The sequence below is a fragment of the Canis aureus genome, chromosome 5 (genome assembly GCF_053574225.1).
Source record: "Canis aureus isolate CA01 chromosome 5, VMU_Caureus_v.1.0, whole genome shotgun sequence".
Classification (NCBI taxonomy): Eukaryota; Metazoa; Chordata; class Mammalia; order Carnivora; family Canidae; genus Canis; species Canis aureus.
The window spans coordinates 84,124,101-84,148,464 of NC_135615.1; the positions used below are offsets into that span (position 1 = coordinate 84,124,101).

Below are 24,364 nucleotides of genomic sequence, written 5' to 3' on the forward strand. Positions count from 1 at the left end.
GCCCCCCCCCCCCCCGCAACCTCCCTTCTCACCCCCAACTTCCACTCTGTCTCTAAGTCAAGTTGTCTCGCTCCCGAAGGCAGCCCCCCAGCGACCTGACGTGGGTCACAGCTCCCCGGAGCACCGGCTCCGGCCCCCGGGCCCTGCACCCCACGGCCACCGCTCTCCCGCTCACCGCCGAAGCTGACATTAGACTGACTTTTAAAAGACGGATTTTACTGGGTCCCCTCCTGAAGTTCCCACGCTGTGTGATCCACGGCCGTGCAAAGCCCCCCGCCCGCATCTCCTACAGCCCCACCCCACCAGGGCCTCTCACTGGGACACCCCTGGGTCCCGCATCCTCCACGCCCCAGGGGAAGCTGCTCCTGGGACCTGTCCCCGCTTCGGTTTTCTCGTCTAGGACTTGGGGAGGAGGGCATCCGCCGCTCAGGGCGCCGTGCCTGGCCTGGCCCCGGGGAGCCCCGGTGGCACCTGTCTCAGGCTCCTCCTCCACGTGGGGAAAGTCACTCTCCGTCCTGAGCAGGTGCTGCCTTCACACCCGAAGCCCAGCTCAGTCCCAGGTGCCCTCCGAAGCCCCACAGGACGTTGGCCTCAGCCCCGTCCTCCCCTTCCCGTGTCCCTGCAGCCATCACTCCCCTCCTTGCTCTGCCCCACGCTCCTGCCTCAGGGCCTTTGCATCTGCTGTTCCCACTGCCCAGAATGGTCTTCCCAAGTGTCCACCAGCCTCACTCCCCCACTTCCTTTGGGTCCCTCTCTGGGGGCGGCGTGCACACGGCGGCCAGGTAAGGACTCCCGCGGCAAATCCTCCAACAGGGAAATTTGAATTTGAATTTCGCCCTGAGTTGCTGCGTCTAGAACCGCTGCTTCTGAACAAGTGAAAACACGTTTGCATGTGGGATTGGCGGGGGGGAGCCACCAGAGCGAGAAACCGCACCCCCGGCTTCTGCGGGATTGGGGGGGGGAGCAACCAGAGCGAGAAACCGCACCCCCCGCCCCTCTGCCTTCCGAACGTGCTGCCTTACCAGACGCTCTCCCAGCCACGCGCCACCGCCAGCACCCACCCCAGGGCCCCCTCACCCGGGTGCCCCTGCGCCCCAGGCACCTGCCATCACCTGCTGACTTTGTCCCCCCCACACCACTAGAGAGTAAACGTCCCACACGTGACTGGGGGGTGCTCCAGGCTGGGTCATCCCCATGTCGGGGCGGAGGCCGGGCTTCTGTCCCCCCAGGTGCACCCAGAGGCCGCGCAGCCCCCGAGGAAGGAGTGAGCTCAGGGGAGGAGGAGGGGAAGGCTCCGTCCCCTAACCCCTAGCCCCTAACCCCTAACCTCTAACCCCTAACCCGGGCACAGGGAAGGCGGGAATTCTGTCTCGGTCTCTGCTTCATTCTCAGCACCTGGACCACGCCCGGCACACAGCAGGTGCTCGATAAATACTTGCCCAGTGACTGAATGAGCTGGTCCTCCGTGGGCCACGGCCGGTGCCCGGGAAGCCAGTGACCGCATGGACGTGGCTGCAGCCGTGGGCCCTCGGTCCCGACGCCCTGGGACGGCAGCCCGGATCTCGGCCTGCACAGGACACGCGAGTCCCCACTCGGACCACGGCCCCTCCCGTGCCCCACACCCGTGCCCCACCTCTGGGGACTTGGCCCTCGTGTGCACACAGATGCAGGCGACCCGGGGACCCACCGCGGGCCTCTCCCGGCTGCATCCCACGACCTGCCCCTGCTACCCGCGCTCTGGCCACACGAGGTCACTGTCGTCACATGCGCCAGCGGAGCCAGACCCACCGGCCGCCGTGAGGGTCCTGCTTCTCCGCGAGGCTCTGAGGCCCCGGCTCCTGCGGGAATGTCCCTGAGAACAGCGCTGGGGCTGATTCCAGACCTTCCAGAACACACGTGACCTCAGTGTGTCTTTTTAAAGGCAATAGATTCAATCAACGGTGGGCTCGGAGGTCAGGGCGTCTGGGTTAGAATCCCATCCCATCTGCCTGCGTGATCTTCTTTTTTTTTTAATTAATTAATTTATCTATCTATCTTCCTTGTATTTTTTATTTTTTATATATTTTTAAAATATTTTACTTATTTTTTTATTCATGAGAGACACACAGAGAGAGGCAGAGACACAGGCAGAGGGAGAAGCAGGCTCCCTGCAAGGGAGCCTGACGTGGGACTCGATCCCAGGACCCCAGGATCACGCCCTGGGCTGAAAGCAGACGCTTCACCGCTGAGCCACCCAGGGATCCCTTTTTTATATTTTTTTACATTTGTTTTTATTGGAGTTCGATTTGCCAACGTACAGCATCACGCCCAGTGCCCATCCCGTCACGTGCCCCCCTCAGTGCCCGTCACCCAGTCACCCCAACCCCCACCTGCCTCCCCTTCCACTGCCCCTTGGTTGCTCCCCAGAGTCAGGAGTCTCCCGTGGTGTGTCTCCCCCTCTGATGTTTCCCCCTCAGCTCCCCTCCCTCCCCTACGATCCCTTCCACTATGTCATATTCCCCGTGTGAGTGACACCATACGCTCACTGTCCTTCTCCGACTGACTGACTCCACGCAGCATCACACCCTCCAGCTCCAGCCACGTCGAAGCAAATGGTGGGTGGTCGTCGTTTCTGGCGACTGAGTGATACCCCCTGTGCACAGGCCGCGGCTTCTCTATCCATCATGTCAAGGACCCCGAGGCTCCTCCCAGTCTGGCTGTTGTGGACACTGCTGCTGGGAACACTGCGGGGCAGGGGCCTGTATGATCTTGGGCAAAGCTGTCTGCCTTGGTTTCCCTTTCTGCAAAATGTGATAGTAAGAGTGCTTTCCTCACAGCCATTCTGTGAGGACTAACAGAGTGATGCACATAGAACTCTCTGAACAATGACCCAGAAGTGATAAAAGTTAACTGTTCATTATCACTTTTTCTCCATATCTCTAAGCATGATCTGTAGTGATAATGTTGTGATTAGATTTTGTGATTATTGGGAGCGCCCGGGTGGCTCAGCGGTTGAGCGTCTGCCTTTGGCCCAGGGTGTGACCCTGGAGTCCTGGGATCGAGTAATGCATCAGGCTCCCTGCAGGGAGCCTGCTTCTCCCTCTGCCTGTGTCTCTGCCCCTCTCTCTGTGTCTCTCATGAATAAATAAATAAGTCTTTAAAAAAAAAAAAGAAAAGAGAAAATAAAGATGGAGTTTATATAATTTTTTATTATGAAAAATTTCAAATGTACATAAAAGTGGAAAGAATAGCCTCTGTTTCTACTCATTATTGCTCCCCCCCAACCCTGTCCCAGCCCCCAGACCAGTGTCTGGCACATCAGGGGCCTTCAGTGCATGATTTCCTACCGGCTCCTTATGAGGTGCTGTTCCGGAGGCCAGGTCAGTGTCAAGCAGCGAGGCGGAAAGAGTGAATCAGACCCAACCCGGTGCTCAAGGAGCTCCCGGTCTAGTAAGAAAGGCCGACCTAACCCGGCAGTCTCCCAGGGTGACAATGAATTACTGGAGGGTGTGAGGGGGAATCTCATCTGGTCAGACGAGGTTTCCTGGAAGAAACATCTATGCTGAGAACTGAAGGATGCGCAGGAGCTAATGAGGTGAAGAGGGTAGGAGAAGAGTGTCGTAGGCAGAAGGAACAGCAAGTGCAAAGGCCCTGAGGCGGCACAGCCAGGAATAAAGAGAACCAGTCACGAACCCTGCCTGTTAATCCCTCCACCCGCAGCCCATCCAGACCCTCTAGTGCTCTGCGTGACCTCCTGTCCCATCGGTGTTTCCAGCCACGGACGGCCTACGCCCAGCTCCGGGAGGGCAGGAAGCTGAGCCAGTGAGAGCAGCCGGGAGACATCTGCGGCCACTTGGACGTGGAGCTGGGCCGGGCACCACCGCGGTGGGGGACAGCACAGGCAACAGGAAGAAAGGCTGTGGGTGGGGCAGGGCAGATGTGAGCCGGTGAGGTGGGGTGGGAGTCAGACCCTGCCAGCGTGGTGGAGTCGAAAACTCTTACCACGACACAAGCTCTCTGGTCCCTGCATCTTTCTCCAAATGCACCTGTCCCTCAGCCCGCCCCCCTGTGCTCCACCGCACTGCTGTCCTCTGTTCTCCAGCCGGCCAATCCCTTCTGCTGCCCAGTGCCCACCCTCCCACAGCCTCCTCCTCCCCAGAGGCTCCTCCTCACGCCACCACGTCTCCCAGACTGGGCAGCTCCTAATCGTACCCCCACATGTGCTGCCCTGGCTTCCCCCCCAAGCGGATTCTCCTCAGCCTGTTAATCTCACTAATTAAAACTTGTGCTCTTCCCTCGGACTACTTACCAAGTTAGCAATTGAGTATCTGTTTATGTAGGAGTAACTTCTGTCTCCCTCCCTCCACTCCATCATGAGTTCTGGGGACACCCCATGGTTTCACTGTTCCCCACAGTGTACCCAGGGCTCAGGCAGTGTCTAGCGTGTGTAAGTATTTAATAAACGTCTGAATGAATGAGTGAACAAATGAATGAATGGGGTCAGCACTAGGGTACAAGCCCATTCAATAGCCAGCAGGATTACTGCTATCAGGTTCCCATCCTTAAGTGTCCAGCACTGACCAATCTGGTCTCCTGGGTGTCAGTGTCACTGCCATCATCGCTATTATCATATTTATAATGACAGTAGCCACCCACATCCTACTAGAAACAGGGGCACCCAATTCAAAGTTGTCCCGTCGTTGCTCCATACCTCATCACGCTCTTGATGTCTGAACTCATCACTGTCACAAATTATTTATTTGCTCGTGTTTTTGTTGTCCAACCCCCTGGCCCAGAAGAGCAAGAGCCTGGATTATCCTGGCCACGGCCCTCATCCCCGGCATCGAGAACAGTGTTTGGCCTCCAGGTATTAACTCTCACGTGTTCGCCTGCATATACCATCTCATTTTGCATTTCCATATGCCTCTATGGAGCACATGCAAGAAAGCCCACGTTACAGACTAGGAAAGAGAAGTCCAGGAAGGCCGTCTGACTTCCAGGTCACAGCTAGTCAGTGGCAAACAGTAACGACTGAAGCCCTGGTTCCTGGATTTGGAACTTTCTCTAAGTAATCCAGTGGCTCACGAGGCTCTGACACTGGGCAGGATTTTTTCCTCTACTTCCAAATCCTAGAACTTCATTAGTAAACACAAGACAAATGCAGGATCATCCTGTAGGGAAGACCCACACTGGCTGTCCCCAACCCAGAAAGTCCTCACCCACCCAGAAACCCAAAGACAAAACAAGGAACAACTGTCATACTCCTAAACTCACAACCTAGGATGCCAAGGCCTCACTTAGTAACCAGTACCTCCCATGACCTGGAAAATACCCTTCCCTACCCTTCCCTGAGTCTTTACATACTTATCTAAGAAATAAGAAGTAGTCAGCAGCTCTCCACCTTTTTATATATCTTCTCTCTGTATCCTTCAAGTCCTTGATTTTTTTTAAAACCCTGCAAGCAATAATTTTTCCCCCAAAACAAAATAGTTGGTGGACGTGATGCTCCAAACATATGCACAACTAGGTTGTGAGCACAGACTTCCTACAGGAGCCACATCATTAGGTGGGCCACACTTGGAGGATACAAACATAGTGATGAGAGCCTTGGAGGGCTGCCCAGAAAGAAAAGATCGACCATGTGTGTGTTGGAATCCTTCCCAAGAAACACTTCTAGAATTTCCTTTCAGAACGTGAGCTGGCAAGGAATTGGAGGACAGTTTTGTCATAAGTCAGGAATAGATAGGAATTAAAACACAGAGACAAACAAAGAAGTTTCTGGGGTAGAAGATTGTAAACTTAAATCCACTCAGAGAATCAGGGCTAAAACCAGGACATTTTGACATTTTCATAAATGTTCAAAAAAAGAAATGATGGAGTAACACCCACAGATATCATTAAAAATTCCAGCAGGCTGACATGCCAAGCAAAGAAGAGTCAAAGATTGTACAATTGGTGACAACAACAACAAAGAGAGTACCAACAAGAGAAAATACAGACTAATGATTTAGAGGAAATCATTGCAAAACAAATTCAACTCAATTAATAGAATTAATAAAAATGAAAACATATTTTCCAGGTCCAAGCAGGGTTAATGCATTCATTACTCATTCATTCAGCAGCCTTTCCAGAATCTTGACCTCAGGTCTCACTAGGTACCGGTGTGATGAGCATTCACCATAAGCAGACATCAGTGATGGGGGCAGTGCAATGACACCTCCTAACAGAATCATGGGTGTGACCCAATAACCTGTGACCAGCATAGTTATAATTCTGGTCCCCAGAGAAGAGATGCCCCATCTCAGTGTTTGGAACCCTGAGCAGTCACCCTTCCTCTGCTTGTGCTGAGCAGCCAAGGAAAGCATTCCTAACCTGAAGCCATGGGTGTAACCCTAGGGCCAGGGAGCTGGGAAGTGTGAAAAGAGCTCCAAAAGGGCAGAGAACCCCTGCACTCTGGAAGATAAAGTACCAGCAGACTCACCAAATTACACGTCCCAATCATCCTTCACAATCCCTGGACACAGACTGCTGAATAGAAAGAATATTCAGAAGGAAGAGAGGAACAGGGAATCTTAAACATGACTACAAGCACATCATCAAGACTCACCCCACTCTTGAGGGAAACTTACACCCAGAAAAAGAAGTCCCAAACTGAACAAAGGAAGGAATGAACACCTGAAGAAATGAAAATAACAAAGAAATGATTTTTTTAAATAAACATAATTAATTAATATTCTCAAAGGGACAAGAGAGTCTAATAAATCTGTAAGATAAGAGCCAACGATTATAACCACAAACAATTAGAGATGGTTAACATTTCAAAACACGACCACCTGAATTAAAAATTCAGTAGGGGTTTGAATATAAGAATAGACATAGTTGAAGATGAATTGTGTAAGACAGAAGCTTGAGCTCAGAAGTCCCTCAAAATACACTTCAAAGATCTGAGAGGTATAAAATATCAGAAAAAATGAGATCAAAGACAGAAAGTGTAAGGGGAAAGTTAATAGACATACAAGGGGAAACCCTGGTGGTCCCAATAGCTCTCTGATATAGCTAATAATAGATAATAATAATAATAGCTAATAATAATAATAATAATAATAGCTAATAACCCAATAGAAATATAGTGCAACCCATAAATGCAAGCTGCATGTAATTTTACATTTTTTAATACCAACTTAAAAAGTAAAAGGAGGGCAGCCCCAGTGGCTCAGCGGTTTAGCACTGCCTTCAGCCCCGAGTGTGATCCTGGAGACCCGGGATCGAGTCCCACGTCGGACTCCCTGCATGGAGCCTGCTTCTCCCTCTGCCTGTGTCTCTGTGTCTCTGCCTCTCCCTCTCTGTGTGTGTCTCATGAATAAATAAATAAAATCTTTTTAAAAAAGTAAAAGGAAACAAGTGAAATTAATTTTAATAGTATATTTTAATGCATTACTTATGAAATATTACCATTTAAACATGTAATTAATATTAAAAAGTTAATGAGATAGGCTCTATTTTTTTAATAAGTCATAGAAATCTGGAGCATATTTTAAACTTAACAGCATGTCTCAGTTCAGACTAAGCACACCCTAGATGCTTAACAGTCAAATGTGTCTTGGGGCTACCACGGTGGGAAGTACAGATCTAAGAGGACTTTAGAACAATTAGAGAACAATTAAAATGTAGGAGAGGAAGTTAGAAACAAGGTGAAGACATGAATCTCCAGATTAAAAAAGATTCACCAAGTATATGAAAAGAGACCCACATTTAGAAATGCAATAGTAAACTTGCAGATCAGCACAGAGAAGATCCTGAAAGCTTCCAGAAAAGAAAAAAAAGATTACTGACACAGGAAGGAAAATAAAATTGAGATCAGACTTGTCATCAGCAACACCAAACACTGCAAGAAACAAGGTTAACTTCTGAGGGAAAATTACTTTGGATCAGGAATTCTTTACTGAGACAAATTAGTCATTCTCTTAGAGGTGAAAATAAAACTTGCACTCGGAGGCTGTACTCAGAAGTTCATCCGAGACCCTTTCTAAAATCTACAAAGCTGAGGTTCTCTTGCATTGACCGCCTAAGAGTCGCGCTGTAAGAAGCAACAACCTCTCTTGCCCGGCAGCAGCCAAGCAGCAACCACGCGCGAGTGTATCTCGATCCACGTTGGCCAGGCAGGTGTCCAGATCGGCAATGCCTGCTGGGAGCTCTATCGCCGGGAACACGGCATCCAGCCCAATGCCCAGATGCCAAGTGACAAGACCACTGGGGGAGGAGATGACTCCTTCAACACCCTCTTCAGTGAGACGGGTGCTGGCAAGCATGTGCCCAGGGCAGTGTTTGTAGACCTGGAGCCCACAGTCATTGATAAAGTTCGCACTGGCACCTACCGTCAGCTCTTCCACCCTGAGCAGCTCATCACAGGCAAGGAAGATGCTGCCAATAACTATGCCTGAGGGCACTACCCACCATTGGCAAGGAGATCATTGACCTTGTCTTGGACCGAATTCGGAAACTGGCTGACCAGTGCACGGGTCTTCAGGGCTTCTTGGTTTTCCACAGCTTTGGAGGGGGAACCAGTTCTGGGTTCACCTCCCTGCTGATGGCAAGAAGTCCAAGCTAGAGTTCTCCATCTACCCTCCCCCCCAGGTGTCCACAGCTGTAGTAGAGCCCTACAACTCCATCCTCACCACCCACACCACCCTGGAGCACTCTGATTGTGCCTTCATGGTAGACAACGAGGCCATCTATGACATCTGTCGTAGAAACCTCGATATTGAGCGCCCAACCTACACTAATCTAAACAGGTTGATAGGTCAAATTGTGTCCTCCATCACTGCTTCCCTCGGGTTTGATGGGGCCCTGAATGTGGATCTGATGGAGTTCCAGACCAACCTGGTGCCCTATCCCCGCATCCACTTCCCTCTGGCCACATATGCCATCTCTGCTGAGAAAGCCTACCATGAGCAGAGATCACCAATGCATGCTTTGAGCCAGCCAACCAGATGGTGAAATGTGACCCTCGCCATGGTAAATACATGGCTTGCTGCCTGTTGTACCGTGGCGATGTGGTTCCCAAAGATGTCAATGCTGCCATTGCCACCATCAAGACCGAGCGTACCATCCAGTTTGTGGACTGGTGCCCCACTGGCTTCAAAGTAGGCATTAACTACCAGCATCCCACTGTGGTACCCGGTGGAGACCTGGCCAAAGTACAGCGAGCTGTGTGCATGCTGAGCAACACCACAGCCATTGCTGAGGCCTGGGCTCGCCTGGACCAGAAGTTTGACCTGATGTATGTCAACTATGCCTTTGTTCACTGGTATGTGGGTGAGGGCATGGAGGAAGGAGAGTTTTCTGAGGCCCGTGAGGACACGGCTACCCTGGAGAAGGATTATGAGGAGGTTGGTGTGGATTCTGTTGAAGGACAGGGTGAAGAAGAAGGAGAGGAATACTAAAGTTAAAGATGTCACAAAGGTGCTGCTTTTACAGGGAAGCTTATTCTGTTTTGAACATTGAAAAGGTGTGCTCTGATCAGTTAATTTGTATGTAGCAGTGTATACTCTCATATACAATTACTGACCTATGCTTTAAAACACCACGCTTTGTTACAGACCCAAGCTGTCCATTTCTCTGATGGGTTTGAATAAAATATTCCCTGTCTTAAAATAAAATAAAATAAAATAAAATAAAATAAAATAAAATAAAATAAAATAAAATAACATAAAACAAAATCTACAAAACTCTCTCTCCCACAGTCAGGGAGACAGGAAACAAGCTTGACTTTTAGAGCAGTAAGACCCCCACTGGCCAAAACGTATCTCCAGGTGATAAGAGCTAAGTGTCAATTTAGACCATCCCAGGACCCTAGGAATAGCCATGACTCCTCCCTGAGGAAATGGACCTAAAACTCACCTCCTGCACATGAGAGCGAGAGAAGAGAGAGGATATATAGTCCCAGGAAGAATCAGAGCAGCTCTGGGCCTCCCGGGCCAGCTGGCCACTGGAGTCAGGAAGTCTCTTCACAGCTTCCCCAACAGACTGTCCCCAACAAACTCTGCTTGAATGACCCCAACCACAGGCTACTCACTACCCCTGAGACAGCCCATTCCACTCACCGCTGGGCAGTTTGGGCCTGTTAGAAGGAGGCCCTTTGCGTTGAGTTAAAAACTTATCTCGTTTTATCTTAGGAATAAAAGAATTATATAATTAGGAGGAAAGTCAAGATCACTTTGATTCAATCCTCTCATTTTGCAAATGAAGAAGTGGAGGCCCAGAGAGGGAAAAAAAAAACTTTCCCAAGGTTACACAGCATAGTTGGGGCCCAGCTGGCACTACTGGAATTTGATCTGTGCATACAGGTCAGCTAGTGACCTTGCAACATGGAGAGGTTTCCATGATGATCTAGTAGAGAGATTTTTCAGGATCATGGTCAAAGCAATATAAGTGGGCCATCACCTCTGCGCTATGGCCCAGAGGCTGGCTTTAGAAAATTAAGTGCATTGCTGCTACAAACACTGGGGTGCAGGGGTAGTGGAAAGGGAGGTGGGCAGGGGGTTGGGGTGACTGGGTGACGGGCACTGAGGGGGGCACTTGACAGTATGAGCACTGGGTGATATGCTATATGTTGGCAAATTTAACTCCAATTAAAAAAAATAAATAAAAAGAAAAGAAAGTGCACTGAGCTAAGGGTGATGCCCTGGAATCTGGGAAGTTTATATCTGTTCCCTACAGACACTGCCCCAGCTTAGTGCTGTTTGTTCTCTGTCTTTCCACTGAAAGGCCCAGGGCAGGGTATTTGGAGCAGCTCAGAAAAAGAAAAAAAAGAAAAAAAGAAAAAAATCAGCCCTAAGGAATCATGAAATCCTCTCTCCCTTCAAGTAAGAAGCTGCTGGAAGGAAGATTACCCATGAAACAGCCCCAATCAGCAGCTCCCATAGGCCTGCAGGAATCTAGGTTAAGACACCATCCTTTATTTACAGCAAATAGCCCTGACCTGGTTCAAGGTTTCCCTGGGAAACCATTACCAAAACTGCCCTGAGAATAAACAATGAAGCCACCTGAGACAAGATAACCACAGGGCGCAGGGCAGGGTCATGTCTTCCTCCCAAGATGCCTGAATGCTTTGGACACCATGTTCCTCACGATGCATTCGCTTTAAAGGTTGTTATGGATACAGAAATGGAGGGGAAGGGAATCAGGGGACCTACCCGAGTCCATAAGGCTTACCTGGCCTCAGAGCCTGAAGAACCACAAATGGCATCACCATAATCGAGACCAGCCCTGCGCAGGCCATTCTGCATCATCCCATCAGCCCTGACTGGGTCCAGCAGCCGAGTCCGCTGACCAGCAGGTACTAGTGCTGCAGGTACTACTGTTACCCGTATTTGAGCTAAGACCCCAAGCAGCCGTGCAGCTGAGCTGAGTGTTCGACATTAGTAACATAGTGTGTGGACCTTATGACTTATCTCCAAGTCAAAATTCCTTTGAGAGTGAAGGGGTAATAATAATGTTATTATCAATAATTATATGATTAACACAGTAATTGTGCCAGGACCACAGGCATTCTTAGGCGTTGTCCTGAGCTCACCTGGAAGTATGGTCCCCTAACCGGGTTCCTGGCTTTGGCTCTAAGTGCTTTGCATGTGTCAGCGCATCTCATCTTCAAGTACCACTCTCCCCATTTCACAGATGGGAAAATCATGGCACACAGCTGTGAGGCGATGGGCCCAGAATTTGGACCCAGGTACCTTAGTTCCAGGTCCCGTGGCCTAACCACTATGCAACACTGCCTCTCCTGGAGTCAGGAAACACATTCAAATGGGGCTGACCCCGAAGCCGTGCTCTATCCCCCCTCTCCAGAGTCCTTGCTCAAAGAATCTCCACCTGACAGCACTACTTTACTGCCTGCTAGTTCAAAATATAAATGTGAATACAGGATTGTGTATTGGCATAAAAAGCTGAAACTAAGAGAAATCCTAGGACCCCCAAGCATGGCCAGCTCCCAACAAGACCAGGAATGTTCTGTTCTCCCCTCTCTGATGATTTCCTGAGAACCACGCCGTTATCGTGTCCCTCGGGAAAGCCACTCACCCCTCCCTTCTCACATCCATTTATCACTCGGTTCTGGATGGACAACCACACCCCTGCTGTGCCCCAAGAGCAAGACCCTTGCCAACTGCATCAGGGGATCCACTTGGCCTGTGGCCGTTCAGCAGGCTCAGCCAATGGGAAGTGCGAGGCGGGTGGGGTCCGAGTGTCATTCCTCTGTTCTCTCCCTATCGGGTGGCAGCGAACCGACCCCAGAAACCCTCTCCAGGTTCCAACGGAGCCTTCCTTCCCCTGCCCCCTCTCGGGCCCAGGGTTATAATATGCCCGCCGCACTGCACTGTCCCATGCAGATTCCTTCCATCCTGCGCCCCCTGGGTCTTTACTAGCACCCCTACCCCAGCTTTACATGCCAACGACGTCCTGCCAGCCTACTGAAGCAATCAACAAGTAGCCAATTTACTTATTCAGAAAATATCTTGACCTTGAGCTCTCTTCCAGGCCGTGTGCTATGCCCGGGGATCTGCAATAAGGACAAACAGACATACTCCCTATCCTCACAGAGCTTAGAGGCCAGTGCGGAAGACAGTCAAATCCCAGAGACAAGTGCAAAATGCCAGCTCTAAGCACCGCAGGGGAAGTGCAGGGCCCCACGACAGCTGGCCTTGGAGGGCACTGACCTGGCCTGCAGGTCAGGAAGGCATAAAGGATATCACGGCAGCGTTATGCAAAGCCATCAGGAGGGCAGGGAGAAGAAGGCCTTGGCACCTAACTCTGCTCAAGGGTAGAGGGAGAGCAGCCCAAACAGAGCAGAGGCACGTGGAAAAGCAACGAAAGAGGCCTGAGAGACACAGGTGCTCCAGGAGCTCAAGCCCAGGGACTGGGGGGGGAGATGCAGAAGATGGGGCAAGAGGACAAGGCAGGGATGAGATCGGGGAGGCCGCCACAGCCGTTCAAACACCTTTGTACCTTACCTGGTCCTGATGCCTCCGAACTGTGGCCAGCAAGACCATCCCAACGTCAAACCCCATCTTGTAACGAATGGCTGGTGCAGGAATTCTCCTGGGCCCGCAGTTGAGAGGTGCCTTGGCTGCATTTTGAGCAGCTCCCTGATTGCCTTTTACCTTAGAGGCTGAAGGCGGATCAGGTGTTAAATGCTATTATCACCTACGGCCTGGTCCCCCAGAGACCTTCCCTGTAACATAGGGATGGTAACACTTCATTCCTTGCTAGGATGTTGCCAGGCTGGACTGTGACAAGGTTCAAGGAGCACTTGGAAGGCTGCGTGGCCTGGACAAAGGGCCCCGAAGACAGCTATTATGATCTTCATTATGGAACCCCATTCAAAGGCATAAAAAGAATTCCACCCTAAAAACATTTCCTCAAACCGAGACGCTTACAAAAAGCCACGCAGAGATTATTAACTGTTTGGTAAAGACACTGCCTGGTGTTCGGAAGGCTTGACTCTTTCTAAGCCCGGAGCCACCTAATTAGCCATCATTTCCAACGCCAGCCGACCTTGAGTCTCTCCTGCTGCCACTTAAACAGGAGGCACTGCCGCTGGCCCAGGGCCCCTGCAGGAGCTGTGTCTCCAAGCACAAGAGCTCACAGGGCATTCTTGGGAATGATTCAGGAACAAAACGGTATTTTGTGCAAGCAGATGTTTTGCAATAATTAAATGTGGTCCCCGAACATAAAAATCAGAGCTGCTAGAAATAAAAATCTTGAGAGGAACTGCAATTTCTGAGACAGCTACTCCCTCTGGGGGGTCGGAAATGATGTCCTCACAAAAATGTTGGCTGGAAAGAATAATAAATTAGATCCAGAAGGCCTGGGTTTGAGTTTTGCCTTACTCAGCACTTCCTGGAATATTTGTTGAGCATCTCATACATGCTAAGTGCTGTGATACGTCTAACCGGAGAGGCAGCATGTGTGTCACTGGAGAGTTGGGACCCTTGAGTTACACATCAAGTCAAGTCATGATTTTGCCTCTTGCTACTCACGGGACCGCGGGGGAGCCACTTACTAGATTTCTAAGCCTCCACTTTCCCATCTGCGGAATGGGAAGGGCCCCGGGGCAGAACCTTGAGCACACACCTTCGTTGCCAGAAACAGCAGCCGAACGCAGAGGAGCCAGCAGAGCTTCTAAGAAGCTTGCAGAGATGGAGCAGGGAAGCCGTGAGACCACAGGTGCTGTCGGTGAAACAGGAGGGACTGTTGACGTAAAGAGGAAACAGTCCATGATGTCAAAGGCTACCGAGGGGTTTTAGAGGTAAGGCTCCAGCAGCGAACACTGGATTTCAGCACGGGAAGGTTCCATCTTGCAGAAAGTGTTCCAGCTGCCCTCTCGCCACACGCAGGGTGGCTTTTAGTCAGCTGGCATCCTCACTGCCCTCTGTCCTTTCTACTCCCTCCCTACTCCTAGTAGGCCGAATAAAGGCCACCCAAGGAAACTGGCCCTTAATCCCTGAAACCTGGCAATGCTGCCTGGGAGGGGAAGCAGTTCTTGCAGGTGTGATTAAGTTAAGCCTCTTGAGATGGAGGAGATGATCCCAGATTCCCTAAGTCAGTGATAGATAAAGGCTATCACAAGTATCCTCGTAAGTAAGAGAGAAGCAGAGGGATTCTTGAAGAGGAGGGGGCAATGTGACCATGGAGGCAGAGGTCAGAGGGAGGCAGACACAAGCCAAGAAACACCGGGGAACACCAGAAGTTGGAAGAAGCCAGGAAGGGACTCTCTTTCTCTCTCATAGTCTCACAAGGGAACGCGGCGCCGTTGACACCTTGATTTCAGACTTATGGCCTCCGGGACTATGAGAGAATACCTCTCTGCTCAGCCCCCACGTGTGTGGTCATTTGTAACAGCAGCCCCAGGAAACGAAAACAGTACCTCATTCTATAATATGACACATCTTCAGTAGGAGCCGGCGGCAGGCCTGGTAAACGAGGACGGGATCAAGACAGATGAAGAAAGTGTTATATTATCTTGAGAAATAGAAAACCTTGGCCCGTTGGGATCTTTGACATATGCTTTGGGACACAAAGGCAGAGATCACGGGTCTTGGGAATACCAGTGCAACACCTGCTTGTTGAGAACCTACTAGATGCGGTTTACAACAGTCAGATTATGGAAGCCGCCCCAGTGTCCACCGGTAGATGAATAAAGAAAATGTGGTTTATACAGACAACGGAGTATCACCCAGTTATCAAAAAGAATGAAATCTTGCCATTCGCGATGACATGAATGGAGCTAGAGAGTCTTATGCTGAGTGAAATAAGTCAGAGAAAGATATAAACCGTATTGATTTCGCTCAGATGTGGAATTTAAGAAACAAATGAGCAAAGGAAGGAAGAGCGAGACAAACGAAGAAACAGACTTTTCACTACAGAGAACAAACTGGTGGTGACCAGAGGGGATGTGGGTGGGGGAATGGGCGAAATAGGGGATGGGAATTAAGGAGAGCACATGTCACGATGAGCACTGGGTGATGTATGAAAGTGCTGAATCACTGTATCGTACACTTGAATCTAATACTACACTGGATGTTAACTATGCTGGAAATAAAAATAAATTTATAAATAATAAAATAAAATAAAATAAAATAAAATAAAATAAAATAAAATAAAATAAAATAAAATAAATAGAACCTACTAGATGCCAAGGATTATCCTTGGAGTACTGGAGGGACAGCTGAAACAATTCCAATTTTCTACAGGGAGCATAATAATTACTATAGACCACTATGGTGGCCGACTTATGTTCATGAGCTCTCTTAATCCTCAGAACTACCCACTTTTATCCCCATTTTCATGGATGGAAGAAAAAGAAAAGAAAGAAGTCATTTGTCCAAGGTCACACAGCTGGGAAGAGGAGAACCCTATTTTGGAACCCAGGAAAACTGGCCCCAGAATCTGGATTCCTCATCACTCCATCACGCATTTTAGGACTGAGGAAATAAAAACCCCTGTTTTAAAAGTCAGCTATGCAAGGTTTCTCCCGATCTATCAATAAGACTGTGGTAAGCAGATTAGAGTAAAGGTACTTAAATCAAGACAAGAGGGATTCAAGTCAGCCAAAAGAATGCACTTCTTGATAGAAAAGCACCAGAAACTGCTGACCAGGGAAAGAATGCAGAAAGGCTAACTCTGGGTTTGTTTAAAAATAGGATAGTTTCATCTGAGTGACTCTCTCCGAGGACTTAGGAGCCCAGATCGTCTGATGGTGCCATCTGGCCACGCTTGCTACTGGAGAGAAGCCTCCATGGAACACCTAAGACCTGCCACTGTTCTTCCTCAGGAGGTGGTCGTGGGAGCCCCAGCAGAGAGGGGACCAAAGCAAGCCTGGGAACCATCACTGATGTCTGTGGACCACACCCCCACCTCCTTCCCCATCAGGTGGTCCCTGCCAGAACCACCATTCCGGTCCCCAATATCCTAGCTCACACACCCACTAGCTCCTTAAAAATCTCCTCTCCCTCTCCTCACTCCCCCTTCACACACATACACACACACACACTCACAGGTCACACCACCAAGGGCAAATGTTATTTTTAAAAAATCATCCCGAGGCACAGTTGTAAAAACCCCCACTGTGATTGTGAATACACTCTTAGTTCTATCATTTATTGCTATATGTATTGTGAGGCGATGTTAGTAGGTGCATATGAGTTGTTTATATCTTTCAAATTTTACATCTTTCAGGTGGATTGAGCCTATTTTTGCTATTTTATGAAACGTTTCTCCTTAAATGTAGTAACGGCTGCTGCCTTAAGGCCTACTTTGTCTTATATTAACAAAATGACAGTTTTCTTTTGACTAGTGTTTGCATGATATCTATATCCCTTTACTATAAATATTTCTATATCTTATATTTAAGGTTTATCTCTTGTAAGAGCATAGCATTGGGATTTTTTTCTTTGTTAATTGAAATCTAATTTATTTACATATACAGTAAAATTATAGACATATCTGAGTTTAAAGCCACTTATATTCTATTTGCCAAACTATTTTATGTTGTTCTTTTTTTTTTTTTTTTTTTGCTTTCTTTTGGATTAATCAAGTATTTTTATTAGACTTATCTCCTTATTGGCTTTACATAGTTCCACTCCCCTTTTAACAGTTACCACAGAGATAATGACACACATCTTTGACTTATTAGAGTCCAATAAGAATTATTATTTTTACCAGTTTGTGATCAATTCAAGACATTTATAATGCTAACTCCCTTTGGCTTCACTTGCTTTTGTGTCACTGTGGTTATATTTTTAAATCTACACATATATGAAACAACTTTATTCGGGTATATGTTACATACCTTAAAATTCACCCATTTCAAGTATACAGTTCAATGATTTTCAGTAAATTTTACCCAATTGTACAGCCATCAGCAGAAATTAGTTTTAGAGCATAAAATCCCCCATGTCCATTTAGTTAACACTTCTATTCCCAGCCCCAGGAATTTACTTTGTGTCACCGTATATCTGTCTTCTCTGGATGTTTTATTTAAATTAAATCACAGTGTGTGGTCTCCTGTGCCTGGCTTCTTTCACTTAGCATAGTCTTTTTTTTTTTTTCTTAAGATTTTATTTACTTATTTTAGAGAGGGAAGAGAAAGAGAGAATGAGCAGAGGGGAGGGGCAGAGGAAGAGGGAGAAGCAGACTCCCCACTGAGCAGGGAGCCAAATGGGGGGCTTGATCCCAGGACCCTGAGAACATGACCTGAACCGAAGGTAGACACTTAACCAATGGAGCCATGCAGATGCCCCTAGCATAGTCCTTTTAAGGCTCATCCATGATACAGAGTATGTGTCAGTAGCTCATTCCTTTTTGTTGCTGAATAGTGGTCTACTAGATGATACGCTGCATTTTATCTATGGATATTTATGTCTTCTCCACTTTCTTGGCTTTATGAACAAGGCTGCTATAAATATCTGCATAAAAGTTTTTGGACAAGGCACCTGGGTAGTTCAGTTGCTTGAGCATCTGCCTTCGGCTCGGGTCACGATCCCAGGCTCCTGGGACAGGGTCCCACATCGGGCTCCCTGCTCAGTGGAGAGTCTGCTTTTCTCTCTCGTTCTCCCTCTCCCTCTCCCCTTCCCCTCTGCTCATGACCTCTCTCTCACTGTCTTTAATAGATAAACTCTTTTAAAAAAAAATAATAAAGTCTTTGGACATTTGTTTTCATTTCTCTTGGGTAAATACGTAGCAGTGAAATTGTTGAATCATAGGATAGTTTTAACTTTTGCAGAAAATGCCAAACTATTTTTCAAAGTGGCTCACCATTTTACATTCTAACCTGCGGCATATGAAAATTCTCATTTCTACAAATCTTACCAACATTTGTTTTTGCCTCTCTTATTACAGCCATCCTTGTGGATGTGAATTAGCATCTTACTGTGATTTTAACTTGCCTTTCTCCCAAGGACTAACGATGTTGAGTATCATCTTATATTAGCCATTTGTATATCTTTTCTATATACCATAGGCTTCTTTTTTGATCTAGGTTTTTCTGTCTTTGCATTATATTAGTTTATAAAATCAGGTTATATTTAGATTTATCCATAATTATCCTTTGAATTTTTCTTCAACACTTTTTGCATTTCTGTTCTTCCTAAAATCATATTTCTTCTGGCTAAAAACCCTCTTTTAGTATGGTTGTATTTATTTTAGTTAGTATGGTCTGCTGGCAATAAATTCTCTAGCTTTTTGTTTGTCTGAAAACACCTTTATTTCACCACTGTAATAGAACATTATTTTCTCTAGATACAGAACTCTTACATAGCTATTATTTTCTTTAAGTAGGTTCCACACCCAGCATGGAGCCCAACACAGCGTTTGAATTCCCTACCCTGAGACCAAGACGTGAGCTGAGATCAGGGTCAGGTGCTTAACTGACTGAGCCATCCACGCACCCGCTATTATTTTCTTTCTGTGCCTTAAAAACAGTGTTCAACTGTCTCTGATAATATGGCTTTCACCAAGTCTTTAGAAAAGTCAGCTGTACGGGGACACCTGGCTGGCTCAGTCGGTAAAGCATGTGACTCTTCATATCAAGAGTCACGAGTTCAAGCCCCACATTGGGTCTAGAGCTTACTTAAAAAAAAAAAAATTCAATTGCTTGTCTTATTGCCTGTTTGCAGTATTTTCCCCTCTGACTTCTTCTTTGTCTTTGGTTTTCATAAGTTTTATGATGATGAACCTAGGGTGGTCTTTATACTCACTCTGCTTGGGATTTATAAAACTTCTTAGGCCTATAGCTTGATGTTGTTCATCAGTTTTAGAAAATTCTTTGCCAGTATCTCTTCAAATATTGCTTCTGCTCCATTGTCTTGCTCATTTCAAGATTCAATTATACATATTAGATCTTTTCAACATGACTCACATGCCTCACACTATTTTCTGTACTTACCTCAGTTTTTCTCTTTATGCTTCATTGTGTATATTATATATTGATTTTCCAGGTCGCTAATCCTCTTTTCTTCTATGTCTAATCTGTTATCAAACCCATATATTGAGTTAATTCCAGCTACATCATATTTCACTTCTAGAATTGTCATGACTTTTTAAATTTTATTTTATTTTAATTCAATTTATTAACATATTGGTTTCAGAGGTAGAGTTCAGTGATTCATCTGTTGTATATAACATCCAGTGCTCATTACATCACTTACCCTCCTTAATTTCCATCACCCAGTTATCCTATCCCCCTACGCCCTCCCTCTCCAGCAACCCTCAGTTTGTTTCCTATGATTAAGAGTCTCTTATGATTTGTCTCCCTCTCTGATTTCATCTTATATTTCCCTCCCTTCCCCTATGATCCTTTGTTTTGTTTCTTAAATTCCACAAATGAGTGAAATCATATGGTAATTGTCTTTCTCTGATTGACTCATTTCACTTAGCATAATACCCTCTAGTCCCACCCATGTCATTGCAAATGGTAAGATTTCATTTTTTGATGGTTGATTAATATTCCATTTTATATATAAAATATATATGTTTATATACATATATAATCTTTATCCACCATAATATTCCATTTTATATAATATACATATATATATTTTTTAAATATATATATATATATAATCTTTATCCACTCATCTGTCAATGAGTATCTGTGCTCTTTCCATAGTTTGGCTACTGTGGACACTGCTGCTATAAACATTGGGGTGCAGGTACCCCTTCAGATCACTGTTTATATCCTTTGGATAAATATCTCACAATGCAATTGCTGGGTTGTAGGGTAGTTATATTTTTTAACTTTTTGAGGACCTCCATCTGGTTTTCCAGAGTAGTTGTACCAGAGCTATCATATGATTTTTAAAATATATTCTAGTTCTCTGATAAAAATTCTTCATCTTTTCTTTTAAAAAGCATATTAAGGGCAGCCTGGGTGGCTTAGCGGTTTAGCGCCACCTTCAGCCCAGGGTATGATCCTGGAGACCCAGGATCAAGTCCCGCATCGGGCTCCCTACACGGAACCTGCTTATCCCTCTGCCTGTGTCTTTGCCTCTCTCTCTCTCTCTCTCTCTCTCTCTCTCTCTCTCGTGAAAAAATAAATAAAATCTTTTTAAAAATTAATTAATTAAAAATAAAAAGCATATTAATCACAGTTATTTTAAAGTTCCTGTGTCTAACCCCAAGTCTTTGTTTTTGATTTTGGTTGTTTGGTCCTGTTTCCTAGCATGTCTGCAATTTCTGGTTGAATGCAAACTATTATGTATGTACATAGAAGTATGAAGATAATTTGAAGCTCTAGTGAATTATATCTTCCTCCAGAAAGGATGTGTTTTGTTTTGGATAAAGTGGAGGTATATCACCCGAATCCAGATGAACATTGAGAAATCCAAAGCTAGGCTTCAATCTATTCTGAGAGCTGCTCTATTTTTAATTTACTGTAACTCCTAAAATGTAGCCATTCCAGGACAGTAACTGGAAGTCTGAGTGTTTTCCAAGGACTCTCTTCCTTGGCAGACCCAAATTTCAACATGTGTCTCCCAAAGCCATGAGAATTCCATAATTCTGGGTCTTCCAGGCTTTTGATTCCACTGCTTTCTGCTCAATTTCCTATCCTCATAGCTCCATGCAGCATGCAACTCTCAAATGCCTTAAGGGGAAGACACAGCTTCTCCTGGACTGACCTCATTGGGCTTCTCCTCTCTCTCTGGAATCCTGATTCCCGAAGTCCTAGCTGCCTTGTTAGCTCCTTGATGTTCTCAAACACATGAGTTTGGTTGTTTACATTGATGGTGATGGGGTTTCTTTTTATTTGGGGCCCATATCTCTAGTTCTCAGTGAGAATATTTGTCTGCAACAAGTTTCTTTTTCATTACTGGAAAGAAAATCTGAAACACAGCTGTACTTGTTCTAAAGCGCCATTTACTGCCAAAACTCCACAACACAGAGCCTCCAGGAGAGGATGCTTCCTGGGAAGGAATTCACAAATCCCATTTCTTCACCAAGGCACTTGCCAAACAACCACTGTCTTTGACTTGACATGGCAAGGTTTGGGGCTGCCAGCATGAGAGGTGATCTGTGTAATCTAAGTATGAATCACATGTGTAGTAATGACTATTAGTTCCCTGATCTGTGCCCTATTCATCTCCAGCACACTGTAAATAATAAATGTTTGATGAAAGAAGGGCTGGGGGTAGTGTTTGAAAGAGTGTGAGCAAGTGTACAAAGAGTCCAAGAGAGTCTAATCTTCCTATAGTAGCTGTTGAACATACAGATTTTTCCCGCTTCATATCATGGATATATATTTCAAGTGTCTCAGGTATAAATAAAATTCATATTGATCACTTATTTCAGATAAAGTCCATTCAAGAATCTTTAGAACTCATTCTACAAATTTAAAAAAAATTGAACAACAACAAAAAAAACCGTTAAGAACAGCAGCTAAAACTTTCTCAGTTCTAGTCATATATAAGGCACTACATATATTTCTTTTCTATTCATCTTTCAGTTTACTAATCTTCTCTTCTGCTGTGTCTAACCCATAAATAATGACTTACTTTAATTTACAGTATTTTTCAACTGGAGAGCTGTCATGGATTCTTTTTTATAGATTCTAATTCTCTGATAAATTATCTGATATGTACATATTGTAAAAAAACTGGAGTGAATCATATATATATATCTATATATATTCACATGCACACATATATAAAGCAAATATAACTATATAAGTATACTTAATCCTAACAATTTTGAGAATGATGTATACATATTTATCCTTTTTTATAGATGGAGAAGCTGGGGCTCACAGGTGTAACGTGGCTTGCCCAAAGCTGCAGTCAGTATTGTAATGGTCAGCGGGTCAACTATCAAATTTAGTTCTGTCAACTCCAAAGTCATTATCTACTATCTCATGCTATAAACTCTAATATTTATATCTTAGGCTTTGTTTTTTTTTTTTAAAGTAGTTTTCATACCCAGCGTGGAGCCCAGTACAGGGCCTGAATTCATGATCCTGAGATCAAGACCTGAACTGAGATCAAGAACCAGATACTTAGCCAACTGTGCCCCCCAGGCGTCCCTATATCTTGGCCTTCTTTACTCAAAGTACAACTACACATTTGTTTGGGGCTTATAAACCAGCTGGTATTCTCTGCTAGAAATGGAACTTCCCAACAATGAGCTGGAAACCAGAGCACCAGCTCCCAATTTTACATCTCCCTTCCGCAGATCTGAGCCATAGCAGGACATCCATAAAGTCAAGATTCTTGGACAGAGCCCAGTAAGCTCTCTTGAGTAGACTGGTGGCAGCACAGAACAGCAGCTAAGAGGCCAGGCTCTGCTGCCAGACTGCCTGGGTCTGAATCCCACCTCCTGTCCTTCCTCCCTCTGGCACCCTGCACAAGACTCTTGTACCCTCTAATCCCTACTTTCTGTATCAGAAAATGAGAAATAAAATAGTTCAGCTTGTTGGCAGGATTAAATAACAGGATATCTAAAATGTGTAGCATATATAAGAACTGAAGGATTATTAGCCTAGTTCAATTCCACTTCATCTCAAAGCAAAAGCACTCACTGGACTTTTGCTAAGGGCAGTTGGGCTGTGGGGCAAAACTGATAAGTAAGACCCAGTTTCTACCTTTGAGGAGCTCTAGGTGAGTAAACACAACCCAAGGAGACAATGTGAGTTTTGCTCCAGGACTATATACAATGCCTGGGAGCCCAGTGGTGAGAGTAGCTCCTCCCACATCAGGTCTTAGAGACGAAAAGGAATTGGGGTAGGGGTGGGGGGCAGGGAAACAGTAAATAAGAGGCTCAGTCACTTACACTGCATATCTGGACAGGCCATGGGGAGTCTGGCATGATTTAGGGAAAGAAAACATTATCTCCTCCAGGTACCAATACAGGGAGGTTTTCCCAGCAGTGCACACGCACCGCCTTGTCCACCTCCCCTGACACAGGAATTTCATGGACTTTGACAAAACCACAGGTGACTTTAAATTCATAGGTAATGATTTGCCACCAGTTGAGCTGCAAGCTCATCTTTCCCACTACCTTTTCTAGGCAGCCCTTTCCAGAAGCTTCCTTCAAGAGCGAAGTCTGGAGAAGGTGGTTCTCCTTCCACCCCCCAATCGCCACCCCCCCCCCCCACACACACACACACTGCAAAGGTAATAGTTGCTTTTGCTTCTGTGAGTCTGGTGACAATTCATTGCTGTTTCTTATCTTCTACGCATCTATTCTGTTTTAGTTACCAAGGAGAAATGCCTGTGTTATTAAAAAGGATTAGTACTGGCTACTTCCATTTATCCAAAGATGAGGGGGTGGATATTCTCAGCAATTTCATTTTCCTTCTTTTGGCTACGGACTAGCTCCCTCTTGGCATTCGACACCTCTTTGGCTTCAGGCTGTATTCTATAAGGATTCATTCATTAATCACCAAACTGTGGTTTTCAAGGCATCAGCCTTGAGGCAGAGAGGCCCAGGGGAGAAGACCTGATCTGCCACTAACCAGGGACATGCCTTTAGGAAAGTTACTCAACCTTTCCAGGTTATCAGTCACTTCCCTGAATCACAGCCTCAATCAAATAAACTGCCACAGCGCAAGCGCCCAGTGAATAATCAGCCTTTATTCTCATCATTCAAAGGATCATTCAACAAACTGTTAGCAGGTCAACTCCAGGAGGACAGGATTTGGGTTTGTTCAGCTGGGCCCCTAGAGCCTGGAACTGAGTCAGGCACAAAGCAAGGGTTCAGTAAACATTTCTCAAATGAATGAGTGAGTAGATGAGCACTTACTGCATGCCAGACTCAATGGGTAGTTTTAATGGGAAAAAAAAAAAGTGCTATGAGGAGGGGGTGTCAGGATGAGGCTCCAGAGCATAAAGAGGACATT

The 24,364-nt window shown here is 46.2% G+C and overlaps 1 protein-coding gene and 1 pseudogene across 4 annotated transcripts in view; one reads left to right on the top strand and one right to left on the bottom strand.

Moving 5' to 3' along the window:
- KAZN (kazrin, periplakin interacting protein) overlaps positions 1-24,364 on the bottom strand; it is a 1,010,042-nt gene that overhangs the window by 950,881 nt on the left and 34,797 nt on the right. The window lies entirely within an intron of this gene.
- Positions 8,087-9,562, top strand: LOC144313542 (tubulin alpha-1A chain-like; annotated as a pseudogene).